This window comes from Elephantulus edwardii, unplaced genomic scaffold (assembly GCF_000299155.1).
Source record: "Elephantulus edwardii isolate Elephantulus edwardi_28Jun2011 unplaced genomic scaffold, EleEdw1.0 scaffold00239, whole genome shotgun sequence".
NCBI classification, from domain to species: domain Eukaryota; kingdom Metazoa; phylum Chordata; class Mammalia; order Macroscelidea; family Macroscelididae; genus Elephantulus; species Elephantulus edwardii.
Window position 1 is genome coordinate 2,711,203 of NW_006399989.1, and position 15,830 is coordinate 2,727,032.

Sequence of the window (15,830 nt, forward strand, 5' to 3'; positions counted from 1 at the left end):
ACAGGATAGAGCAGGGTTTAGGGCTGTTGTACATAGGGTCACTATGAGTCGCAAACAACTCGACGACACATAACAACAACAACAACAACAACATTGCTATGAACTACTCTTTGAGGACTGCCTTAGCTGCATCCCAGAGATTTTGGTATGTTGTAGGGTTGGGTTTTTTTAAATGAAATGTTTCTTTTACTGGTTCGTCTACAAGTTTTTCACACTATTCTTTATTCACACTGTTTCATACAATCATTCCCATTCATTATATTCTATAATATTAATCACTCTTAAACTATGTCCACCATTACTCCATCTTTTCAAGACCTTTCCCATTTCCTTTACCCCCTTCCTCCACCTACCAAATTGTGTAATCTTCTGATTTTGTCCCTACTCATCCTCACTCTTCTGCTCCCAACCGTTAACCCCATGACTCCTCAGACATGTTTTACAAGTACTCATTCTATTAAAAAAATGCGGTATTTGTCCTTATGAGATTCAGCTAGTTCACTCAGCATAATGCTCTCCAGTCTGTCCCAAGTTATGCAGTATTTTTTTGAAATTGTTAATCTTGAGTGCTGCATAATATTCTATTGTGTGAATGTACCATGATTTCTCAGTCCATGTGGTTGTAGTTGGACATCTGGGCTGTTTCCATATTCTTGCGATAGTGAATAACATGGCTATGTATCTTGTGCACACCAAAAACTATTTTCAAATAGGGTGGAAAGAAAACCTACCCACTGGGAAAACAACATTTGGCAATACCATCTCAGACAAGGGTCTCATAACAAAAGTTTTCAGAATACTACAGGGCCTCCACAAGAAGAAAACTGATTACCTGATTACAAAATGGGCAGAAGACATGGAAGTACTTTTCACAGAGAAAGACATTTGGATGGCCAACAGATATATGAAGAAATTTTCAAAATCACTAGCAATAAGAGAGACACATATTAATACCACAATGAGATACAATCTCACCACAGTAGAAATGGCAACGTTTAGCAGGGCAGCAAGCAATAAATGGTGGAAAGGTGGAGAGGTGAGAACTCTCATACACTGTTGGTGGGATTGTAAAATGGTATAACCACTGTGGAAGGTGGTTTGGCATTTCCTCAACAAGTTGAACATAAAAACTCTGTATGAGCCAGCTATTCCACTACTAGGAACATACCCCAAGGAAATTAGAACTGACACAGAAACAGAGATTTGTACACCAGTATTGATAACAGTGTTATATTGTATTTTTATTTGTTTCAAGGAACTTTTATTATTTTATTTTTTATTTGTTTTACAACCCAATTGTGTTTAGCTTCCATGTGGGTGTGTTTGTAAACTTTACCCTCATGTGGTTTCTTTCTAATTTTATAGCATGGTCTGAGATGTTACTTAGTATTATTTCAGTGTATTTTAATTTGTTGAGACTTGCTTTGTGTCCTAATGTAGGATCAATTGTGGCGAATACACTATGTGCACTGAGCAGAAAGTAAATTGACTTTTAGTTGGGTCTTGAATATATCCATGAAGTCGAGTTGGCTGATTGTATAGTTTAGATAATCTTATCTTTTTAAAGTTTCTTTTTAGTTGACCTATCCTTTGGTGATAGTGGTGTGTTGAAGTCTCCTACCACTATGGTGGTACTGTCTATTTCTTTCTTCAATTCTGTTAACTGTTGTTTAATGTATTTTCAGAAGTGTATTTGGTGCATATATTTTGACCATGGTTATGTCTTTTAAACCTACTGTGCCTTTAGTAATTATATTCCTTATCTTTTATGATGATTTTCATCCTGAAGTCTACTTGATCAAAGATTAGAATTGCCACCTTAGCTTTTTTTTTTTTGTGGATGCTATTTACTTGGTATATGTTTTTCAAGTCTTTGGTTTTAAGTCTGTCTTTCTCTTCATTTCTTAGATATATCTCTTGTAAGCAACATATTGATGGGCTTCAGTGTTTTGTTTTGTTTTTTAATCCATTTTGCTACTCTTTTTCTCTTAACTAGCACATTTAGTCCATTCACATTAAATCTGTCTTTTGAAAAGTCTGATTTTATTGCTGCCATTTTTCTGTGGTTCTTTTTCCGCTATTTCTGGTTACTATGGTCCATACACTTTCCTTTGGCATCTCCTTGAAGTTTCTCATAGTTTTGGTCTTGTTTAACACATTGCTTGAGAGCTTGTTTGAAGGTTCTAGCAGGGGAACTCAGCTATTCATATACCCTTGACCAAAGGACAGTATTCCTTCTTTTGGGGATGGTCATCCTCTTCAACTGAGCACACAGCTTTGGGAGAGATGCACATGGATCGGTGAGAGAGGAAGGGGACATCCACCTAACTAGCCAGATCAGCCAAATCAACTCTGGTGATCAATGGGGTGACAGAGTTGCAGCCAGATTGCCCTCACATCCATGTTTAACACATTCCTTTAGTTCCTTTTCTGAGAATGACCTGATTTCTCTTTCATATTTGATAGAAAGCTTTGCTGGGTATAGGATCCTCAGCTTGCAGTTGTTTTCTTTCAATTTTTTGTACATGACATCCCATTGTCTTCTAGCTCATATAGTTGCTCCTGAGAAATTAGGACTTAATCTAATTGCTTCCCCATTGTAGGCAGCTCTTTGTTTTTCTCACATTGTTTTTAGTAAATCCTTATCTTTTAATTTGGAGAATTTGACCATGATATGTCTTCATGTTTTTCTTCTTGTCTCTATTTGTTGTTCGCTGAGCTTCTTGGATGTGGATTTCTTCATTCTTCATAATACCTGGGAATTTTTCTTCTAACACCTCTTCCACAATTTTCTCAATCTCTCTCTCTCTCTCATGTTTTGGCATTCCAACCGTGTGTATGTTGTTCCTTTTTATGCCATCCCACATGATTTCTTAATTTTTTCATGTCTCATCTGTGGTTTTTATTCTAGTATGTTTCCTGTGAGGCTCTTATCTTCCAGCTCACTGACTCAGTTCCACCTCTTCTGTTCTACTTTTTGTCCCTTCAGCATGTTGGACACTTCTGCCATTTTTTTTTTAAATTTAGGTTGTTTATTTTTCATTTCAATGAACATCTACAGAGATTTTGGGATTCCATTCATTCATTGTTGCACCCTTCTCCCCCCACAAACCCGTCCCCCCTCCCCCCCATTTGCTCCTCTCCTTGAAAAGCAAAAGAAAAACTCCCTCATTGGTACACAATCCCCCCCGCGCACCTCCCCAAACCCCACCCCCTACCCCCAAATATAATCCACTCTGCAACCCTCATTGCATAAAAACTGGATGAAATATGTTTATGGCATTGAAGTCTTCTGCCATTTTTTATCTTAATATACTCGATTGTATTTCCATGCTTTTCTATTATTTCTAGTACTATGCTGGCTGTACCCTGTCTTGTGATGAGTTTTAAAGTTCTTCTACTCTTTACCTATAGTTTCAATACTTTCTTCCATCTTCTACATTTTCTTCTGTAGTTTTTCATGTTGTTCTTCATTGATGTATTTTTCTGGTTCCCTGTTTCTAGTGTATTTGTTTTCTTAATGTCTTTCATTGTTTCTCCCATCATTTGTACCTTATTCTCTAGCTGTTCAAATAATGTCACATCATATATTTCTTCCATTTCTCTGTGTCTGGGATGTTCATTGGGTCTGCTATTTTAGGAAAAAAGGTTATTTTGTTCCCCCCCCCATGATATTTCATGCAGTCTGTTGCTTTCTTGACATTATGGGAATTTTTTCTTGGTAGATGTTTTGCTGTTGTAAGTGTGTAAATGTCCAAGGAGAGGGCAGTGTTCTGTATAAATGAGCTCCTTGTTTGGCCCGAGGGTTGGATGGCTGAGGCCCCAAAAGAGTTGAGTACAGTTCTCTGGAAAACTGCAGCATGACTACTCCCATTCCCCTTTGGCTTAAGAAATCCTAAGCCTTCTTCATGTGTTTCTGCCAGGAAGATTCAAGAACAAAGTACATGGACAATAGAGTGCAGGAATATATTGTTCTTTGGAAACGGCAACTGGTCCACACCTGTCCACCTTTTGCTTAAAATATCCTAAGCCTTCTCTGTGTGTTGCAGTTAGGAAGACTGAAGGACAGAATACTTGGAACATAGAGTGCAGAAATACATTCTCCAGAAACTGTGCCTGGTACACACCTGTTCCACTTTGGCTTAAGAAATTCCAAGCCTTAGTTTGTTTCAGTCTGGAAGATTCAAGGACAGAATACCTGGATCATAGAGCTCAGGAACATATTGTTTTGGTGATGTCATTTTTGAGATAAAAGGTACACCAGATTCAGGCCATGGTCTTTTCAATAATTTACTGCGCATCTGAGAGCTGGACAATGAATAAAGAGGACAGAATAAGAATTGTTGCCTTTGAACTGTGGTGTTTAACAAGAGGTTCTATGGACTGCCAAAAACCAAACCGATTATGCCTTAGAGAAGGTGTCATCAGAGGCAGATAAAGCTTCATCTCACATACCTTGGGCATGTTGTTAGGAAAGATTATTTCTTAAAAAAAGGAAATCATACTTGGAAAGGAAGAAGAGAGGCAAAAGAGAGGAAGACTCTCAACCAGGTTGGTGACACAGTTACTGTGTGCATCACTTGAATATGACTTGAGTGTATCAGAAATTGTGAGAATAGCATGGGATGGAATAGTGTTCAGATTGGTTATTTATAGGTTCACTGTTAATCGTACCCAATTGGCAGGAAGCTGCACTGCAATCCCAAAGGCATGTGGTTTGAGGCCACTAGCTGTGTGGTAGAAGGATGGGCAATCTCCTCCTAAGCAATTAATTGCCTCTGAAAATCTGCTGGAGAGTCAGCTATGGGTAGGTTCTGACTCTATGGTACTCAACAACAATAGCAAACTACAGATAATTGGTTTTCAACAAGAAAATAAAACCTATCAAATGGGGAAACAACAATCTCTTCAACAAATGGTGCTGCCAGAACTGGACTGCTACTTGTAGAAGGATGAAGCAAGATCCAGATTTCACACCATACACAAAAATCAACTTAAGGCCAGAAACTTGAGGTTAAAGCTCTAAACCATAAAGGTCATAAGGGACAAAATGGGACAAAACTCAGAAGGGCTAGTTTATAGTATAAATAGGCTGACACATATAGGCAGTAACGTGCAAACAAGCGAGGATAACATCCACGAATGGGACCATCTAAATATTAAGTCCCTGTGTGCATAAACACTTTTCTTAATAAGGTTAAAAGAAAATTTACAGATTGGGAAAAACATTTGGCAATGACATCTCAGACAAGGGTCTCATAATGAAAGTTTACAGAACACTACAGGGCTTCCACAAGAAAAAGACTGGTAGCCCAATAACCAAATGGGCAAAAGACGTGGAAAGACAGAGAAAAACATTCAGATGACTCATCAAAACATAAAGAAATGACATTCAGATGACTGATCAGAACATAAAGAAATGACAAAATAACTGGAAAAAAGATAGATGAAAATCAAAACCACAATAAGATTCCACCTCGTCCTATCAGCAGTGTCAAAGTTTAACAGGACAGAAAATGATAAATGTTAAAGAGAATGTGGAGAAATTGGAATGCTCATTGGTGGAACACTATTGGTGGCACTGCAAAATGATACAACAACTCTGAAAACAGTTTCACATTTTCTCAAAAAGCTGAATGTAGAAACTTCATATGATCCAGCTATTCCACTGCTAGGAATGAATATATGCCAAGAAAAATAGAACTGGCATACCAATGGAGATTTTCACACTGATGTTCATTGTATAGCATTATTTACAGTAGACAGTTAACAGAAATAGCTCAAATATCCAGTAGAAAGAAAATGGAAAGAGCCAAATTCATCAACAAATGAATGAATCGAGAAATTTTGGTACATTCACACCATGGAATATTGTGCAGCACTAAGGAGCAACAATTTTTTTTAAATGCCATATAACATAGGACAAGCTACAGAGCATTATTCTGAATGAACTAACTCAGTCTCAGAAACACAAACACTGCATAAGAACATTGAAAAATTAGAAGGATAACTAATAAGATGTGTATAAAAGTCCAAAGGGAGAAGGTAAGGGGGGCAGGGGAGCTGAGGATGGGGAGGGAGAATGACAAGGTCATAGAGTTTGGTGGGCAGAGAGAGGCGATGAAAGAATTAGGAGAGTTGGGACCTGAGATAATAATAGTGGCCATGGGTCAATGGTCATTAATTTATAAAACACAATTAATGAGGATGACCAATCGAAACACAATGTAAATGAAGAAATATGTCAAACACAATGTATATGAATTAAATATAATTCATACAACTATTATATGCAAACCAATATAAAAGAATTTTTTAAATAATTTTAATGAACATTTACAGAGAATTTGGATTTCCATTCATTCATTGCTGCACTTCTAAAAGAATTTTTTAAAAAAAGAGGAACACAAAGAGGAAGTAAGAATAATGTTATTAAAATGTGAGGGTTTCAATCAATGTAACAAAAATTAACATGTGACCGAAAAGATAGGGTAATCATGGGCAAGGTGCATTGACAATTAAATTTTTTTAAATATTTTTACTCTTTTTAAAAATTTTATACTGTTTTATTTACAAAGTTCGAATACATTGTTTTTCCACACAAGATTTTTTCCCTTTTCCTTCATCTCTTTCACCCATCAAATTGTGTGATCTTATAATTAACACCCATCCTCACCCCTTTGCTTCCACGCCACCCCCACCCCCCGCCTTGGATTCTCATACTCATTTTATAATAATGGTTTTTATCTAGTATTTGTCCTTAAGGGACTGGGATAGTTCACTCAGCATAATGCTCTCCAGTTCTTTTCAAGTTAGGTAGTAATTCACAAAATCATTGCTCCTGAGTGCTGCATAGTATTCCATAGTGTGAATGTACCACAACTTTTCAACCCATTCGTTTGTGGTTGGACATCTGGGCTGTTTCCATGTTCTTGCAATGGTTAATAATGCTGTTATGAACATTGGTGTTCAAGTCTCCATTTGAGCCTCAGTTCTCATTTTCTCAGCATATATTCCAAGCAATGGAATATCTGAGTCATATGGAATTTCTATGTTCAGCTTTTTGAAGAAGTGCCAAACTGCCTTCCAGAGTAGTTGTACCATTTTACAATCCCACCAACAATGTATAAGAGTTCCTATCTTGCCACATCATCTCTAACAGTTACTGTTTGTTGTCCTGTTAAACTTTGCCACTGCTACCGGAGTGAGATGGTATCATTGTGGTTTTGATTTTCATCTCTCTTACTGCCAGTGATTTGGAGCATTTCTTCGTATATATGTTGGTCATCTGAATATCTTCCTCTGTGAAAATTCCTTCCATGTCTTTTGTCCATTTTGTAATTGAGCTATCAGTCTTTTCCTCATGCAGGCTAAGGAGTATTCGATACACTTTTGTTATGGGATTCTTGTCTCAGATGGTATTGCCAAATGTTTGTTCGCAGTTGGTAGGTTTTGTTTTCACACTGTTGGAAAAGTTTTTGATGAGCACAAGTATTTAATATTTTAGAAGGTCCCATTCATTCATTTTATCTTCTACAGATTATGCATTTGGTGTGTTTTTTTTTTCATTTGTAACCTAACTGAAGACACAAAAGACCCATACAAAGAAAAACTACAGAACATTTCTCCATGACACAATAAAAGATCTAAATTTTTGGACATATGTGCCCTGTTCATGGATAGGAAGACTCAATGGTTTCAAAATAATAAAGCTATCAAAAGAAAACTACATGATCAGCGCAATCTCAGTACAGATACCTACTTCATCTTTTAAGGATATTCAAAGGGAAATTGTCATGTTTATTTGGAGAGGAGAGAGATCCCCCAATAAGCAAAGTTCTTCTGAAAGACAAATATGAAGTGGGAAGCAGAGCACTCCCTGACCTTAAAAACTACTATACAGTGGTAGTTACCAAAATAGCATGGTACTGGTTGAGTGACAAGCAAATAGACCGATGGAACAGAATTGAGAACCCCAAAACGGGCCCAGCTATCTGTGGTCAACTCGTATTCAACAAGGAAATAAAACTTATCAAATGAGGAAATAACAACCTCTTCAATAAATGGTGCTGGCAAAATTGGACTACTAAATGCAGAAAGCTGAAACAGGATCCACATCTCACACCATACACAAAAATCAACCCAAGGTGTATCAGAGACCTAGGAGTAAAGTGCAAAACCATAAAGTTTATCACAGGCAAACTGGGATTAAGCTAGTCTACAGTATAAAGAGACTGCCAAATACAGCCAGAAATGTTGAATCTGGAGAGAATAAAATTGAAGAATGGGACCTTTAAAGATTAAATCTCTGTGTACATAAAAAACTTTTTCCAACAAAGTGAAAAGAAAACCTACTGACCAGGAACAAATATTTGGCAATACCATTTAAGACAAGGGTCTCATATGAAAAGTGTACAGAGTCCTACAGTGCCTCCACTAGAAAAAGATTGATAATACAATTGCATAAAGAGCAAAAGCTGTGGAAAGACTTTTCACAGAGGAAGATATTTGGATGGTCAATAGACTCATAAAGAAATGCTCAAAATCACTTGCAATAAGAGAGATGCAAGTCAAAACTACAATGAAATCCCATCTCCCTCTAGTAGCAGTGGCAAAGATTAATAAGATAGCAAGTAATAAATGTTGGAGAGAATGTGGTGAGATAGAAACTTTTATACAATGTTGATGGGATTGTAAAATGGTACAACCAGTCTGGAAGGCAGTTTGGAGTTTCCTCAGAAAGTTGAACACAGAAATTTCATAAGACCCGCTATTCCACTGCTTGGAATATACCCAAAGAAAATGAGAAGTAAGACACAAATGGAGACTGGTAGACTAGTGTTCATAGTAGTGTTATTCACCATTGCAAAAATGTGGAAACAGCCAAAATATCCAACCACAAACAAATGGATTGATAAATTATGTTACATTCACATGATGGAATACTATGCAAGAGCAACGATTTTATAAATTATTAACTAACTTGGGAGGGAATGGAAACCATTATACTCAGTGAACTAACTCAGTCCCCTAAGGACAAATATGGTATAAGATCATTATTGTAGAATATGCATGAGGACCCAAGTGTGGAAGCTTGGAAGTAGATGGATGAAGATAGGTGGTAGGGGAGTGGTGGCGGTTACATAATCTTATGGATGAGGGAGGGTTGGGTAAAAATTCAAATTTTGTAAATAAACTAGTAGAAAATTTTTAAAAAGAGAAAAAAAGTAATATGAATTATTCAATTAAAATCAATTTGCTCTCTGAACACTCAAATTATAATAAAAAGTTATTTTTTTAAAAAAATCTCTATCTTCTAAAAATATGTTATCAATAAAGGTGGTCTAAAATGTTGGTATAATCAGAGACTACATAATATTTCTTTTATACCAAAGATTTGAGAACTCATGAAACTCAAAAATAATCTTTCAGGCCAAAGCTGCATGTCGCCAAAGCCATGTGTCACCAAAGTCAAGTGTGTATTTCTTCCAGTTGACTGTCTTAAAAATGTCCTAGTGTGGCCTGGACTACTCTCCTGCCAGGAGCACTAGACTGCAGCCCCACAACTTGGATTCCCAAACCCGCTACCTGGAGGAACTGGCAAGGCCAACTGGATGTGCCTGTCCATCGCCTGTAAGCCCTGGCCCGGCTGCCTGAAGAACCTGGCCTCACCACCTAGATGCCACTTCCCTGCTGCCTGGAGAACTTCCTGCAGCTGCTCCTCTGAACAGCAGCAGAGACATCAATATGACAGGTAAAGCCATTTCCTGGCCCCCTTCCAGAGCTTGAGCTACCTTTAGTGCTGGGCTCTTTGGACCCACATAACTGCAGCAATTCCAAGGCAGATACGGCTGCTAATTCATATGCCATATCTCTGCCCAGCTGAAGCATGTTTTTTCTTGATTCAAAAGATCAGAGAGAAACTCAGGCAAGATAGCTGCCTCACCCTTCTCTGGAGCAGTGACTTCCTGAGCCAACGTTATCAGACCAAGAGCCTACCACATGAATGACAAGGAAGAAGAAGACCACCTTACACCCTACACAAAATCAAAACATGATGTCTTCACAAAATAGTGACATAGTATCAATGAATTTCCTGAAGCCAGAAAGTCTGGTCAAACTTTCTGACACAGACTACAAAAGAACAATGATTGAATATTTTCAAAGGGTGAAAGACAAACTCAAAGAATTATAGGACTCTGCAAGCAAAAACCAAGAGGAACTTAAAAATAAACAACCCAAGACAATGCAGATAAAACAAAGAGGGCTCTAGAAAAAACAAGAAACCACAATGCAGGATATGAGGACCAGTGTTTCAGATACTGTCAACATGTTGGTGGAACATATGAAGTGTTAAGAGATGGAAAACAGAACCAGACAAATAGAAGATAGAATTGTCACCACTGATCTGCTAGAACAAAAAGCAAAATTTAAAAAGAAGGAAGAAGAGGAAAGCATTAAGAGGAATAACATGTCAGAATTCAGGAACAGAAAGAAGCAGGTAAAAGCACCAAAAAAGTTGTGGAAGAATTACTAGACAAAAAAGTTCCAGACATAATAAAGAATGAGAGAATAGGATGGAAAGAAGCATGCAACGGCAGGAAGCACACACCACGACAGCATTACCTGCGAAGTTCCACAGTTATTTTTGGGGGAAAACTGCTGCCTAGCTTTACCACATGGGATCCCTAAACTCAGGCAACAGAGAGGTCCTGGGAACCTCGATGGAGGTGAGAAGGACTTGCAGCAGGGAAAAACAGGCTTTCTTCATGCTCACTCAGGTACTTTGGGGAACAAAATGTTGCCAGACCTGACTATGTGGGATCCCTGAACTCAGGCAACAGGGAAGTGCTGGGCCCCTAGAGTAATGTGAGAAGCCATTCCCAGAAAGGTATAAAAGGCTTCCTCCATGTTCACCTACGTACTTTGTGGAACAAAGTGCTTTCAGGCCTGACTACGTGGGATTTCTGAAGTCAGGCAACAAGGACGTCCAGGGACCCTTGACGGAGGTGAGAAGTCATGTCCAGAAGGGAAAAACAGGCATCCTCCATGTTCACTAAGGTACTTTAAGGAACAAATTGCTGCCAGGCCTGACTACATGGGATCCTTAAACTCAGGCAACAGGGAGGTCCTGGGCCCCTAGAAGGAGGAGAGAAGTCACTTCAAGAAGGGAACAACAGGCTTCCTCCATGCTCACTCAGGTACTTTGGGGAGAAAACTGCTGCCAGGCCTAAGTGGGATGCATAAACTCAAGCAACAGGGAGGTCCTAGGCCCAATGACAGAGGTGAAAAACCATGTCCAGGAAAGAACAACAGGCTTCCTCCATGCTCAGTCAGGTACAATGGGGGAAAATCTGTTACCAGGCCTGACTACATTATATCCCTAAACTCAGGCAATACTGAGGTCCTGGGCCCCTCAAGGAGGTGAGAAGTCATGTTGAGAAAAGAATAACACGCTTCCTCTGTGTTCATTCAGGTACATTGGGCAACAAACTGCTGCAAGGCCTGGCTATGGTGGATCCTTAAACTCAGGCAACAAGGAGGTCCTGGACCCCTCGACGGAAGTGAGAAGCCAATTCCAGAAGAGAACAACAGGCATCCTACATGCTCACCCAGGTAATTTGGGGAACAAACTGCTGCCAGGACTGACTATATAGGATCCCAAAACTCAGGCAATAGAGAGGTCCTGGGACCCTCAACAGAGGTGAGAAGTCACGTCCAGAAGGGAATAACAGGCTTCCTCCATGCTCACTTAGGTACTTTGGGGGAAAAAAAAACTGCTGCCAGGAGTGACTACTTTGGATCCCTAAAATCAGGCAACAGGCAAGTTATGGGACCTTCGAAGGAGGTTGAGAAAAGAACAACAAGCCTGCTCCGTGCTCACTTAGGTACTTTGGGGAACAAACTGCTGCAAACCCTGACTACATGGGATCCCTAAACTCAGGTGAAAAAGGAGGTCCTGGGCCTCTCGATGCAGGTATGAAGCCACTTCCAGAAAAGAACAACAGGCTTCCTGCGTACTCACTCATGTACTTTAAGGAACAAGCTGCTGCCAGGTCTGACTACACGGTATCCCTAAACTCAGGTAACAGGGAGGTCCTGGGCTCCTCAACGGAGGTGAGAAGCCACTTACAGAATGGAACAACAGGTTTTCTCAGTGCTCAGTCAGGTCCTTTGGGAAACAAACTATTGACAGGCCTGATTATGTGGGATCCTTAACTCAGACCACAGGGAGGTCCTGGGTCCGTCGACGGAGGTGAGAAGCCTCTTTCAGAAGGGAACAACGTGGGATACCTAAGCTCAGGCAATAGGGAGGTTCTGGGCTCCTAGTTGGAGGTGAGGAGCCACTCCCAGAAGGGAAAAACAGTCTTCCTTTGTGCTCACTCAGGAACTTTGGGGAACAAACAGCAGCCAGGCCTGACTATTGGAGATCCCTAAACTTAAGCAACAGGGAGATCCTAGGCCCTACGACGGACTTAAGAAGCCACGTCCAGAAAAGAAAAATAGGCTTCCTCCATGCTCACTTAGGTACTTTAGCGAACGAACTGCTTCTTGGCCTGACTACGTGGGATCCCTAAACTAAGGCAACAGGGAGGTCCTGGGCCCCACAACAGAGGTGAGAAGTCCTTTACAGAAGAAAAAAACAGGCTTCCTGCATGCTCACTCAGGTGCTTTGGGGAACAAACTGTTGCCAGTCCTGACTATTTGATATCTCTAAACTCAGGCAATAGTGAGGCCCCTTGACAAAGGTGAGAAGCCACTTCCAGAAGGGAAACACAGACTTCCTCCTTCTTGGAGGTGAGAAGCCAGTTCCAGAATGAAAAAAACAGGCTTCCTCTGTGCTCACTCAGGTACTTTGGGGAACAAACTGCTGCCAGGAATGACAACGTGGGATCCCTTAACACAGAAAACATGGGGGTCCTGGGCCCCTTGTAGGAGGAGAGAAGTCACTTCCTGAAGAGAAGAACAGGTTTCCTCCATGCTCACTCAGGTACTTTGGGTAACAAATTGCTATAAGCCCTAACTATTTGGGGTCACTAAACTCAGGTAAAAGGGAGGTCCTGGGCCCCTCAATGGAGGTGCGAAGCCACTTCCAGAAGGGAAAAACAGGCTTCCTCCATGCTCACTCAGGTACTTTGGGGAAAAAACTGCTCACAGCACTGACTATGTGGATCCTTAACTCAGGCAACAGGGCTATCCTGGACCCCTTGAAGGAGTTGTGAACCCACTTCCAGAACGAAACACAGGCTTCCTCCGAGGTCACTCAGGTACTTTGGCGAACAAACTGCTTCCAGGCCTAACTATGTGGGATCCCTAAACTCAGGCAACAGAGAGGTCCTGTGCTCCTAGTTGGAGTTGAAGAGCCACTCCCAGAAGGGAAAAATAGGCTTCCTCCATGCTCACTCAGGAACATTGGAAAAAAAACCCCTGCTGCCAGGCTGTCTCTGTGGGATCCATAAACTCAAGCAACAGGGAGGTCCTAGGCCCAATGACGGAGGTGAAAAGCCATGTCCAGGAAAGAACAACAGGCTTCCTCCGTGCTCATTCAGGTACATTGGGGGAAAAACTGCTGCCAGGCCTGACTACGTTATAATCTTAAACTCAGGCAACAAGGAGGTCCTGGATCCCTCGAGGAGGTGAGGAGTCACATACAGAAGGGAACAACTCACTTCCTCCATGTTCACTCAGGTACATTGGGGGACAAACTGCTGTCAGGCCTGGCTACACTGGATCCTTAAACTCAGGCAACAGGGAGATCAAGGGCCCCTCGACGGAAGTGAGAAGCCAATTCCAGAAGAGAACAACAGGCATCCTCCGTGCTCACCCAGGTTATTTGGGGAACATGCCAGGCCTGACTATGTGGGTTCCCAAAACTCAGGCAATAGAGAGGTCTTGGGACCCTCGACAGAGGTGAGAAGTCATGTCCAGAAGGGAACAACAAGCTTCCTCTGTGCTCAAGTACTTTGAGGAAAAACTGCTGCCAGGCTTGACTACGTGGGATCTTTAAACTCAGGTGAAAAAGGAGGTCCTAGTCACTTCCAGAAGGGAACAACAGGCTTCTTCTGTGCTCACTCAGGTACTTTAAGGAACAAACTACTGCCAGGCCTGACTACATGATATCATGATATCCTTAAACTCAGGTAACAGGGAGGTCCTGGGCACTCAACAGAGGTGAACAACCACTTACAGAATGGAACAACAGGCTTTCTCGGTGCTCAGTCAGGTACTTTGGGAAACAAACTATTGACAGGCCTGACTATGTGGGATCCTTAACTCAGACAACAGGGAGGTCCTGGGCCCCTTGACGGAGGTGAGAAGCCACTTCCAGAAGGGAACAACAGGCTTTCTCTGTGCTCACTCAGGTATTTTGGGGAACAAACTGCTGCCAGGCTTTACTATGTGGAATCCCTAAACTCAGGCAGCAGCGCAGTCCTTGGTCCCTCGACGGAGGTGAACAGCCACTTCCAGAATGGAACAACAGGCTTCCTCCGTGCTCACATAGGTATTTTGGGAACACATTGCTTCCTGACCAGACTATGTGGGATCCCTAAACTCAGGCACCAGGGAAATCCTAGGCTCCTAGATGGAGGTGAGGAGCTACTTCCAGAAAGGAATTCAGGCTTTCCTTGTGCTCACTCAGGAACATTGGATAGCAATCTGCAGTTGAGCCTGACTATGTGGGATCCCTAAACTCAAACAACAAGGAGGTCCTACGCCCACGACGGAGGTAAGAAGGCACGTCTAGAAAAGGACAACAGGCTTTCTCCATGCTCACTTAGGTACTTTGGTGAACAAACTGCATTTTGGCCTGACTACGTGGAATTCCTAAACTCAGGCAACAGGGAGATCCTTGGCCCCACAACAGAAGTGAGAAGCCATTTACAGTAGGGTGAAACTGGCTTCCTCCCTGCTCACTCAGGTACTTTGGGGAACAAACTGCTGTCAGGCCTGACTATTTGGGATACCTAAACTCAGGCAACAGTGAGGTCCTGGGTCCCTTGACAAAGGTGAGAAGCCACTTCCAGAAAGGAAGAACAGGATTCCTCCTTGCTCACTCAGGTACGTTGGCAAACAAAGTGATGTCAGGACAGACTACGTGGGATCCCTAAACTCAGGCAACAGGGAGGTGTTGGGCCTCTCCTCAGAGGTAAGAAGCCACTTTCTGAAGGAAATAACAGTCTTCGTCCTTGCTCACTCAGGTACTTTGTGGAACAAACTGCTGCCAGCCCTGACTACGTCAGATCCATAAACTCGGGCATCAGGGAGGTCCTGGGCCCCTTGCTGGAGGTGAGAAACCAGTTCCAGAATGGAAAAACAGGCTTCCTGTGTGCTCACTCAGGTACTTTGGGGAAGAAATTGCTTTCACGAATGACTACGGAAGATCCCTATACTCAGGCAACTGCAAGGTCCTGGGCCCCTCGAAGGAGGGGAGAAGCCACCTCCAGAAGGGAACAACGGGCTTCCCCTGTGCTCACTCAGGTACTTTGGGGAACAAAACTGCAGGCAGGCCTGACTATGTGGGATCCCTAAACTCAGGAAACAGGGAGGTCCTGGTCCCCTCGATGGAGGTGAGAAGTCACGTCCAGAAGGGAACAAAAGGCTTCCTCCGTGCTCACTCAGGTATTTTGGGGAAAACACTGCTGCCAGGTCTGACTAGGTGGGATCCCTAAACTCAGGCAACAGGGAGGTGCTAGGCCCCTCAAAGGAGGTGAGAAGCCGTGTCCAGAAAGGAACAACAGTCTTCCTCTGAGCCCACTCAGTTACTTTGTGGAAAAAATTTCTTCCAGGGCTAACTACGTGGGATCTCTAAACACAGGCAACAGGTAGGT